We start from the raw sequence: 11,300 nt of genomic DNA, 5'->3' as shown, positions 1-11,300 counted from the left end.
GCAATAAATAGCATGGACCACCCGTTTAATCTTCTGAAAAAGAAATAAATTATTTGATGAAAAACATAAGAACATAAAGAAATTTTGGCCTTACGAATATATGGCCTAGAATAGCCACGCCACCGGCAATCTTTCAATTGAGGACTACTTTGACTGGTAGGAGCTAGGAAATTGCTTCTTCAATCTTTTCATGACACACCAGTCACATCAGAGGACAACGAGAAGCATTCCTGCAGAAAGCTGTTGCAGCTGCGTCTTTTTCTACATCAATGTAGCCCATAAATGTAGATAAGGTCATAAATGTAGATAAGGTCACGTTTAGTTCAAAAACTTTTTTCAAAAAATGCTATGATAGCCATCACATCGAATCTTACTATACATGCATGGAGCATTAAATGTAGACGAAAAAAAACTAATTGCACAGTTTAGTTGGAAATCGCGAGACAAACGTTTTGAGCCTAATTAGTCCATGATTGAACACTAATTGCCAAATAAAAACAAAAGTGCTACAGTAACCAAATTCCCAACTTTCACCCAACTAAACCAGGCCTAAGTACCTGCAGACTAGTTCAAACCCCGAAAACACTATATATATATATATAGGGTAGGGCTATTCTGTAGCTGGCCACAGAATAACTTATTCTATGGCTGCCTTGATTTACGATAATGTTTATACCAATTTACGATAATGACAATACACATTTACGATACATGGGTTACTATAATTCAAGATGATACTTACCATAATGCTATAGTAAATCATTTATGAGGTAGTTACCATAATCTCGTAAATTAGTATAGTAATTATCGTAATTCAAAGTGGCCACATAATAACTTATTCTGCGGCCAGCTATAGAACAGTACGTGTGTATATATATATATATATATATATATATATATATATATATATATATATATATAGAGAGAGAGAGAGAGAGAGAGAGAGAGAGAGAGAGTATATTCAGTAGCTAGCTACAAAATAAGTTATTTCGTAGCCACCTCTATTTAATACTAATTTACGATAATGTCAATACATATTTACGATAGTTAGGTTACTATAACACATGGAGATATTTACCATAACATTATAGTAAACCATTTAGTATGGAGTTACTATAATCTCGTAAATTAACATAGTAATTATCGTAACTCAAAGTGGCTACAGAATAAGTTATTTTGTAGCCAGGTACAGAGTAGTAGTTATATATATATTACTTCAGACCAAAGCGCTCCTCGCAAAGAAGAAGAGAGAGATCCAAAGCAAAGCAAAGCAAAGCAACAATGGCCAGGCTTGACATCTCCGGCATCCAGATAGCCATAACCCTGCTCGTTTTTACCCAAACCAAGGCCTTGTTTAGTCGTAGGAAGTTGAAATTTGGGGCTACTGTAGCACTTTCGTTTTTATTTGGCAATTAGTGTTCAATCATGGACTAATTAGACTTAAAACGTTCGTCTCGCAATTTCCCACCAAACTGTGCAATTAGTTTTTTTTCGTCTACATTTAATGCTCCATGCACGGGCCGCAAACATTCGATATGACAGGTACTGTAGCACTTTTTAGGAATTTGGGGTAAAACTAAACAAGGCCCAAAAGCTTCACAGAGGCATCCACCCACACCAATGATATCATCAAGAGGTGCATAGCCCATGAGCGGTCAGCTCTCCTCGCCTTCAGAGTTGGCCTTTCAGACCCTGCAAACCGCCTGTCATTATGGGAGGGAGATAACTGTTGCAGATGGAAGGGCGTCCAGTGCAGCAACACAACTGGTCATGTTGTTAAGCTCGATCTACAAGGCCCGGACTGCTACAACAGTGATGTGAGTATGCAGGTGCTTGGAGGTAACATAAGCTCCTCACTTGTTGGTTTGCAACACTTGAAATATCTCGACCTTAGCTGCAACCGTTTCAGTCAGCATGGTGAAAATACCCGAGTTCTTGGGCTCTTTACATGCGTTGAGATATCTCGACCTATCGTTGTCCAGCTTAGTTGGAAGGATACCACCACAGCTGGGTAACCTCTCCAACTTGCGTTACTTGAATCTTGATTCCATTTTTGGTGACACGCACTCCACGGATATCACCTGGCTGTCACGGTCATCTTCCCTTGAGCACCTCGACATGAGCGGGGTGAACCTCAGTACCATCATCAACTGGGTCTCCGTGGTGAACAAACTTCCATCTCTTGTAAGTCTTGATCTCTCTTTCTGTGAGCTTAGCACCAGCCCAGATTCTCTTTTGCATTCAAATCTGACGTCTCTTGAATCTCTGAGCATTTTGGGTAACCGTTTCCACAAGCATATCGCACCCAACTGGTTTTGGTATTTAACTAGCCTCAAGCAACTTGATGTCTCATTCAGTCAGTTGCATGGTCCATTTCCGTATGAGTTAGGGAATATGACCTTCGTTTGTCAGGAAATGACCTTGTGGGCATGATACCTTCAAACTTGAAAAATCTTTGTAGTCTGGAGGAGTTATTTTTGTTTGAAAACAACATCAATGGGAGTATAGCAGAATTCTTCAAACGATTACCTAGTTGTTCATGGAATAAATTGAAGACTTTGTTTCTACCCATCAGCAATCTGACAGGAAACCTACCAGACAAATTAGAACCCCTCAGAAATTTGACATGGCTTGATCTCAGTGATAACAAGCTCACTGGTCCTGTGCCACTGTGGGTAGGACAGCTCACATATCTAACTGACTTGGACCTAAGCTCCAACAACCTAGACGGTGACTTGCATGAACGGCATTTGTCAGGCCAAGTAAACTTGGAGCGCTTGTCTCTGTCTGACAACTCCATAGCCATCAGAGTGAACTCGACTTGGGTTCCTCCCTTTAATCTTACAGAGCTTCAACTTCGGTCATGCATCCTGGGGCCTAAATTTCCAATTTGGCTAAGATGGCAAACAAACATGAACAATTTTGATATCTCAAACACAAGCATATCTGACATGGTTCCAGATTGGTTCTGGACAATGGCTTCCTCAGTTGACTTTCTGAACATGAGAAATAATCAAATTAGTGGTCCTCTATCACCTAAAATGGAACTTATGAGAGCATCTGCAATGGATCTAAGTTCTAACCAGTTCAGTGGTCCAATACCTAAGCTTCCTATTAATCTAACTCACTTGGATCTTAGTAGAAACAATTTATATGGCCCACTGCCACTGGATTTTGGAGCGCCCTGGCTTTCAACACTTTTTCTATATAACAACTTCATTTCTGGCACTGTCCCATCTTCATTATGCAAACTGCAGTCACTACAATTCTTAGATATCTCAGGTAATAATCTCACTGGATCGCTTCCTGATTGCCTAGGCTATGAATACACAACAAACATGACAAGTTTGAGTATTCTTACTCTAAGCTTAAGAAATAACCACCTCTCCGGTGAAATTTCCATTATTTCTCCGAAACTGCCAGAAACTCATATTCCTTGATCTGTCACATAATCAATTCTTTGGGACTTTACACCCATGGATTGGGAATAAGCTACCATCCTTGGCGTTCTTGCGGTTAAGGCATAATATGTTTTGCGGTCACATTCCAGTGGAGTTGGAGAATCTGATTAATCTTCAGTATTTGGACCTTGCCTACAATAACTTATCAGGTATCATACCAAAATCTATTGTCAAGTGGAAGGGGATGACACTAGCAGATGATGAGTATGAAGATCTACTGGCTACTGATATGTCATTTGGTATAAATGAAATGATGGAATATAATGACAATTTTACTGTAGTCACAAAAGGTAAAGAGCAGCTATATACAGGAGAAATAATTTATATGGTGAATCTGGATTTATCTTGTAACAATCTTACTGGAGAGGTACCTGAAGAGATCTGCACTCTTGTTGCACTGAATAACTTCAACTTGTCATGGAATGCTTTAAGTGGAGAAATTCCTAGAAAAATCGGTGACTTGGCACAAGTAGAGTCCCTCGACCTATCGCACAATGAGCTTTCCGGTGAAATCCCCACAAGCTTATCAGCTCTCACGTATTTGAGCCACTTGAACCTGTCTTATAACAATCTATCAGGAAAGATACCATCTGGAAATCAACTGCAAGTCCTCGATGATCAGGCATCAATCTTTGTCGGAAACCCAGGTCTCTGTGGTCCTCCTCTCACAAAGAAATGTCCTGAAACTAGCTTGATCCCTGGTGCTCCAGAAGATCAAAAGGATGGAAGCGATAATGCTTCCCTTCTCCTCGGCATGAGTTCCGGATTTGTGATAGGGCTCTGGACAGTATTCTGCATCCTCTTGTTCCAGACCAAATGGAGAATTGTTTGCTTCACACTCTATGATAAATTGTATGACTGGGTTTACGTGCAAGCAGCTGTTGGCTCGGCTTCTCTGTCAAGAAAAATGGATACCAGGAGCTGATATCAGATTATCAGAATCAGCTACTCATCACGTTGCTCCTTACTTAATGTCATGATTTTGAATAATGTAATCTACATCTATTGTTCAAAAAAATAAGTGTGTTTATATAAATTAGAAATGATCCGCGAGAGTGGTATATGGCTTCACATTTGACATGTTCATGTCTTTGAATTAACTAATCTACTAGAAAGACAGGCGAGGCTTTGCCGCGCCCTCCGTTGAGCAGGCCAGCTGCCCAACCCATTGTATTTGTACATTGTAAACAAATGCAGCTGTTGATCGGGATTGAGGAGCAGCGTGGCCCTATCGTTGGTTTATTGCACACTGGAATAGATTGAAACATAAAATCAGATTGCTCACATGTATAAACAACTGCATTATGAGCTACTCATCCAATATTTTCACAAGCTGCACAATGGTGAATGGAGTCACCTTTGAGAATTCCTTGATGTAAACCTCACTGCAATGGCAAAACAAAATCAATTTTAGATGAGCATAAACAAGGTCTGACAATTGGATATATAGGAAATCATTGGAGTGGATTTGTAGTTTGAGGTACAGAAACCATAAGGTCTGCCTTGTAACTGGGTCTTTCTGGATTGTATGAGCAAGACCAATAGCACTACTCCTACATCTAGTGGTATAGACTCCTGTTCAAGTAATGGCTGTAACGATGATAATACGCTTCATAAGCTCCACCAGGATCTCAGATCAAGCCTATGAGAATGTCTCCTCTGATCTGTAAATTTGCATACAGTCAATACTAAGATGTGAACATTTCATATTAGCTACAACATCTGGTTGCATACAGTGCTTACCAAAAACATCATGGCATATCTGATGGCTCAAAAGGGGCACTGAAGTATATGAGCATGTTTCCTCTGATCTGTACATTTGCATTATACATTCAATACTGAGATGTGAGCAATTCATATTAGCTACAACATCTTGGTCGCATACAATGCTTACCAAAAATATTATGGTATATCCTATGGCTAAAAAGGAGCACTGAATATGTGTGATCCAACACTAATTGTCTTGGTGACTTTGGTGTGCTATATCAATATGTTGGAAAGCAGTGTGTCTTTGGGAATCGAAACCATTGCTAATCCAAATCGACTCACACAATAACCAATTTCCGGGAAATCAAACTTGTGAAACTTGCAGATTTCGCTCCAAAGAATCATGTAAGTTGCATAGAGAACTTTGCAAAATCTGTCAGGTGCATCAATGTTTAGCATGTAAACCTTTTAACTGGAGGTTAGAGCGAGCTGGACATTTTGTCGAACACATTGCAGGTAGTGGTGGAGGCAACGCCAGCTAAGGGCATTGCATCCGTTGATGGACGGCACAGAGGCTGTAGGCTGTGGGCTGTGGCTGGAGCTACATCTCGCTCTCCGGCATCGCGTCGTGGTCTCCAGGTGAGGATGGAGTACCCAGCGTGGCCGCATGGACTCGCCGACGGCTACAGTAGCAGCAGCGGAGCGGCAGCAAAACAAGGTCGGATGCCCCGATCGCCACTGCCGCCGTTGTAGATGCGCTGGACACCACCGCCTCCGCCGCTGCGGCCAGACCCAGGCGGCCAGGCCCACCACGGCAGAAATTTGCTGCCTGGAGACGAAGAGGCGCTCGTCTCTGTAGCCGCAGTAGCCAAAGCTCGAGCACCTTCTGTGCTCGCCACCGCGTACAGAGGCTGCAGTTGCCTCGCCGGCTGCAGAAGAGGGAGGAACTACCAAGCGGGTTCCTCACGATCTGGGAGAATTTTTATTTTTTAATCTTTTTATTTAATATTTTAATAATAATTGGTCCCAATTTTTTTTTGAATTTAACCCTTTTGGTCACGCTTCCAAATAATGTTGTCGCACCACATGCATTAGCGCGGCAACATCCGCCATATTTGACGACGTTTCCGACGTGAAAAACGTTGTCAGTATTGTTCCGTCGCGCCACCGAGAGCATCGTGACAGGACAAAACCTTTAAAAGATTATAACTGACGCTCGTCGTATTAGAAAAATAATATCATTTTTGTATGGTGTCAAATGAAGATATATTTTATATCAAAATTATAGCCCTTAGTGAGATATACAACTTTATAGTTTCGAGTTTTCACATTTAGAGACGTTAAGATGCTCAAAAAAATAATATAAAATTTCAACAGCATACCATACAAAAACGATATTATTTTTCTAATGCGACAAGCGTACGCGATTATTATGCTACTGAAATTTTATATTATTTTTATGCATTTTAACGATCTTAAATGTAAAAACTCAAAACCACAAAGTTGTAGATCCCATTGGAAACTACAACTTTCATGTAAAAAGTATCTTCATTTTACATCATACAAAAACGATATTATTTTCCTAATGCGACGAGCACTTGTACGCTGTTATTATGCTCCTGAAATTTTATATTATTTTTTGAGCATCTTAACTTCCTTAAATGAAAAAACTCAAAACTACAAATTTGTAGATCTCATTGAGAGCTATAATTTTTATATAAATTTAATCTTCATCTGACGTCGCATCGAAGAGTTATGATTTTTCAAAGATTTTATCTTATCATGCCACTCCCGGTGACACGACAGAACAATACTGTCACGCCAGCGGGAGTGGCGTGACAGCGTTTTTTTACGTCGGAAATGCCGTCTAACGTGGCGGATGTTGCCGTGCCAATGCATGTGGGGCGACAACGTTATTTGGCCGCTGGCGCGACAAAAGGGTCAAATCCGCAAAATTTTTTAGGAACGATTATTATTAAAATATTAAATAAAAAAGATTAAAAATAAAAAAAATCCCACGATTCGCAACCGCCCGTGCTCTGGGTTAGGCCCTATTTGAGAAATTTCTCTCTCCTGTGTTTTTTTAAATAAATTGATTCTCATGAATTTTCAGTATGATTCCTATAAAATTTAAACCTATCTAAATTGGATGGACTTGGACCACCTCATCTGATGGCTCACGGGTTATCGGGCGATGAGGGAATCCCAGCTAACTGGGTCTTATGTAGACTGTAGAGATATATCTTTCCCTACCTTAAAAACTTCTTAGTCCCGCTGTCCCCAATTCTACTTTGGCGGTCGTTCACCGCTTTCTATTCGAGCGAACGGTCCGATCATGCTTCTCCTTTTCTTTCCCATCCGCAGTTCCCTTTCCTTTTACGTCCAGTCCACGTGACGACCCAGCGCATCATGCGCCTCGCCAAAATCCGTTTCGAAATATTTGCCCCGCCCCTTCCCCGCTTCCACGCGATGACCCAACGAAGCGACGTGGGCGAGCGATTTGGACAGTGTGGCTTCATCCCCATCGCTCTCATCTTCATCTTCTTCCCCATCGCTCTCCTCTTCGGGGCGACCTCACCGGCGGGATTTGATTTCGAGGGGTCGCCGATGGGTGTTCTGCAGGGTTCGTCGCAAGGTATTGCTGAGATCTCTTCTCTCTCATTTTCGCCGTGATTTGCATCAATGGGGTATTCGATTCGAGGTCGTATCGAGTAGTTTTCTAGGTTTTCTCTTTCCCCGCTCCTGCTGACTGCCACCTCCCTCCTCTGCCCGCTCCTTTGCTCCGGCGAGTTCACTGGCCTTGGGCCCCGACCCTGCTGTTGGCGGTCCTTAACTCCTATTTCTAACCGTCATTTCTTACATAAAATCTGCTAAAATAAACACCAAACTTAAAATTAGGACTTATAACTAACGAATTCCACGAGTTTTGGCGATTTCTGGTTTGCAGGAGGACATGTCGGGATTATATACCTCGATGATCTTTGGTGATGGAACACACTCGAAAGGAGACCCTCAACAATGCACACTTGACTTTCATAAGAGTCCAAGTGTGGGGGAGGATGGTGAAAATCCCAAAGTTTCATACACACCAAAGACTTAAAAAAATGATGATGTCAGTTCTATCTTACTATAAAAGAAAAAAAAGAAAGCTGAAAAAAAGAAGAGAAAAAGAAAATAATATATATAAAAAAAGGAGCCGTAAGACGGTTGCTCCTATTACAGACCTTTGCTTCTACCACCAAGGCCCATGGTCTATGCACACTATTTATGTGTGTGGCCTAGCCTTGTTGCTTGCCTGAGTTTGATCATGCGCAATCAAGCCACCGTTGCAACAGCCTCAAGGCTTTATCCATATATGCTGTCGGTAAATGCACTCAGGTATACAAAGGTAAATAACTCTTCACCAACTCATTTACTCATGTTTGTCTTTATAAAAATATAAAATCATACTTCCTTTGTTTGTCATATGCTCTGGTTTGGATGGATTCGCTAGCAATACATTCATAGGCGTTTTAAATTAAGAATGGTGCTTAGATTAAAATGGCATTCTTTAATTAAATTTAAACATGGTATTTAATTTTGGTTAGTGAACTTGAGCAATTACTTTCATAAAACAATAGAGGTAATTAATAATGCTGATGAATCAAGGCTAGAATTAATTTGCAAACTCTATTTTAGCCTTGCTGAGTATACTTAAAACAACAACAACAACAACAACATCAACAACAACAACAACAATAACAACAACAATAATAATAATAATTTGGGAGAACACTTTAAATAAAAAAAAATATAACAACAGCAGCAGCAGCAGCAGCAGCAGCAACAACAACAACAACAACAATAATAATAATAACAAAAGTAAAAATAAAATAAAATTTAGACTCCCGGTGTTCATGTCGGTAGAGTCCTTGCTTGTCTTCGTTTTTTGTTTCTTTTGATTGAATAAACAGGTACAAGAATAAGTGTGGGGGAGATAAGCCACACAAGCATTCAAAACCTTCCCCACAAATGATGCACAACAGATCAACAGTTCCAAACTCGGTTTGTGCATCCTCTCTCCCTACATTTAAATAAAAATTAAAATTGAACAAATTTAAAATACAAATCAAATGATACTCAATCTCCATGCTATCTTTTGATTAAATTTGCATACTCTTTATTCCTCGCTAATATTCTTAAACTTGTGGACAATACATGTCAGGGATCCCATGTTATCTAAGTAATCGGAATATGTGATATAGTAGTGACGATGCCATACTCCTAGGAATCTTGATTACCGGATATGCTGGCTACCGAATCCGTACCAAAGAAGACCCGAAGGCTCACGACTCGCCCATTCAAGGAAGGATATCTCAAGATCACGCCAAGACTCCGACTAGGGCACTACTACGTAGCTTGCAGGGCAAGTAGGCCCCGGATATAAATAGCTAGCAATATCCTCTGTTGTAATCATCGAAACTCTCATAAGCATAGCCATCTTGTAATCGTCAACTCGCTATTCGATGAGATCATAATACAAATAAGTAGCAATTGGACGTAGGGCTGTTACTCGCTTTCGGGGGCCCGAACCAGTATAAATCTCACGTTTTAACCGTGATTGTTCTTTGCATCAAGCGAATTTCTTCAAGAACCGAATATCTACCGGTAAAAAACACCGACAAAAACGCGCCAGGTAGGGGGATTTCACGCAAAGACTGATCATGCCGACCTTCAACAATGCTTGTGTTCAAGATTCGATTGCTTTCGACGCAACCATCTGGCCAAGCTCCATCAGATCTGAGGCAACAGAAGTCCTCCTGTTCCCTCGACATAGGTCAACGTCCCGCAACGTGCCACCAACTATCCGCTTCGGGAGTTTGGTATTTGAGCACCAGGAAATCGTTGACCAACCGTTAATCAAGACGCAAGCGCCTGGCTCAATTTGTGTAGAAACCGTCTCTATCGATCCATCCTTGGATCAAATTTCTATTGATCAGGACGTCGGGAACAGTTTCGATTTCTACAACTTGAAAGATGAGGTTCACCATGTGCAAGATTGTCATATTTGTGCAACATCTCGGCATCCAAAGGTTATCCACACCTAGCGATCGGGAATTTGCACATCTCCACGTTTCGATGAGAGGCCGGAAACCGTACACTTCGTCGAGGTAGCCCGACCAGGATTCTACATGAAGCCATGCTCGGGGTCTGGATAGACGATTCTATGCCAATCAAGAAGGGAGATCCAGGCCACCTCGTCGTTTCTATAGCGATTGGTCAACAACAGTTTGACGAAGTCATCTGCGACATTGGCTCAAGCGTAAACATCATACCTAAGGTAACATATGATGACGTTCTACAATTCGGGCCCCTACTGCATACAAACATGCATCTAAGGTTTGCAGATCAGTTGACTCGTCGGGTAGAAGGAATCGTCGATAATGTATGTGTACGTGTTGGATTTTCTTGTGTGCCAGCAGACTTTGTAGTGTTGGATACAGGTCAGAACCCAAAGGCTTCCATAATTTTGGGTCATCCTTTTCTGCATACTGTCAATGCTACCATCTACGCTAGAATAGCCGAGGTCTATTTTTAGCTCAAAGAAAAAATATAGCAATTCCCCTTTCAACGTCCCATCAACACGCCCAACATCGAGCTTGAACTGGGAGAATAAGGAGAAAGGCTCCTAGGTCAGTCGGCCTCAACCATGCAGAGAATTACTAGACAAGTTGAAAGCCCCAGGGACAACTCCTCGTCCGAAGGAGACCATCAAAAGCCAGTGCGTCTTAGATTTCTCAGGTGCCCGATGAAAACTCGAATACCGAGACATATCTAACCAAGCAAACAACTCATCTCCCCTAACGGGGTCAATTGAGCGCCTATTCAGGGAAAATAAATTGGCCTTTTAGCCAGACTGCCATTCTTGGGAGCCAGCAGCGTGATAAAGGACCGAGCACTCATGCATGAAAATAGTCAACCAATCGTCAAAAGACCGATCTCATACAAAGAAGGGCCTTCCTTGTTGTAAAACGTCAATCCCAAGATGAGCCCTACGCCCAGAGAAGACAGGTGACCCGGTTCAAATGAAAAAGCAATGGTGTAGATTCAACCTTCAGCTGCAAATCGCTACACGTTCAAGGTCTCCCTTTA

General features: G+C 41.4%; 1 pseudogene; it reads left to right on the top strand.

Moving 5' to 3' along the window:
- The first annotated feature begins 1,504 nt into the window (after positions 1-1,504).
- LOC136454787 (receptor-like protein EIX2) lies at positions 1,505-4,703 on the top strand (annotated as a pseudogene).
- The last annotated feature ends 6,597 nt before the right edge of the window (positions 4,704-11,300 follow it).

Source organism: Miscanthus floridulus, chromosome 5 (assembly GCF_019320115.1).
Source record: "Miscanthus floridulus cultivar M001 chromosome 5, ASM1932011v1, whole genome shotgun sequence".
Lineage (NCBI taxonomy): Eukaryota > Viridiplantae > Streptophyta > Magnoliopsida > Poales > Poaceae > Miscanthus > Miscanthus floridulus.
This window is presented reverse-complemented; position numbering and strand designations above follow the sequence as displayed.